The sequence below is a fragment of the Cebus imitator genome, unplaced genomic scaffold (assembly GCF_001604975.1).
Source record: "Cebus imitator isolate Cc_AM_T3 unplaced genomic scaffold, Cebus_imitator-1.0 Scaffold17, whole genome shotgun sequence".
Lineage (NCBI taxonomy): Eukaryota > Metazoa > Chordata > Mammalia > Primates > Cebidae > Cebus > Cebus imitator.
The window spans coordinates 6,706,493-6,707,589 of NW_016107332.1; the positions used below are offsets into that span (position 1 = coordinate 6,706,493).

The following is a 1,097-nucleotide window of genomic DNA, read 5'->3' on the forward strand; positions in this document are numbered from 1 at the left end:
GAGGCAACACCACACATCTACAACCATCTGATCTTTGACAAACCTGAGAAAAACAGCAATGGGGAAAGGATTAACTGTTTAATAAATGGTGTTGGGAAAACTGGCTAGCAGTGTGTAGAAAGCAGAAACTGGACCCTTTCCTGACACTTTACACTAAAATTAACTCCGGATGGATAAAAGACTTAAACATAAGACCTAATACCATAAAAACCCTAGAAGAAAACCTAGGCAAAAGCATTCAGGATCTAGGCATAGGCAAGGACTTCATGACTAAAAACACCAAAAGCATTGGCAACAGAAGCCAAAATAGACAAATGGGATCTAATTAAACTCCAGAGCTTCTGCACAGCAAAAGAAACAATCATAAGAGTGAACCTGCAACCAATAGAATGGGAAAAAATTTTTGCAATCTACCCATCTGACAAAGGGCTAATACCCAGAATCTACAAAGAACTAAAACAGATTTACAAGAAAAAAAACAAACCCAGTCAAAAGTGGGTGAAGGACATAAACAGACACTTTTCAACAGAAGACATATATGATGCCAACAAAGATATGAAAAAATGTTCATCATCACTGGTCATTAGAGAAATGCAAATCAAAAGCATATTGAGATATCATCACACACCAGTGATCATTAAAAAATCTGGAGACAACAGATGCTGGAGAGGATGTAGAGAAATAGGAACACTTTTACACTGTTGGTGGGAATGTAAATTAGTTCTACCATTGTAGTAGACAGTGTGGCGATTCCTTAAGGACCTAGAAATAGAAATCCCACTTGACCCAGCAATCCCATTACTGGGTATATAGCCAAAGGATTATAAATCGTTCTATTATAAAGACACATGCACGTGTATGTTCATTGTGGCACTGTTTACAATAGAAAGACCTGGAACAAACCCAAATGCCAATCGATGATAGACTGCACAAGGAAAATATGGCACATATACACCATGGAATACTATGCAACCATAAAAAACGATGAGTTTGTGTCCTTTGTAGGGACATGGATGAATCTGGAAACCATCATTCTCAGCAAACTGACACAAGAACAGAAAATCAAACACTGCGTGTTCTCACTCATAGGCAGGTGT

The 1,097-nt window shown here is 38.0% G+C and overlaps 1 protein-coding gene across 36 annotated transcripts in view; it reads left to right on the forward strand.

The window, feature by feature from the left end:
• The window catches only part of ANK2 (ankyrin 2), a 568,766-nt gene that overhangs the window by 260,536 nt on the left and 307,133 nt on the right, over positions 1 to 1,097 (forward strand). The window lies entirely within an intron of this gene.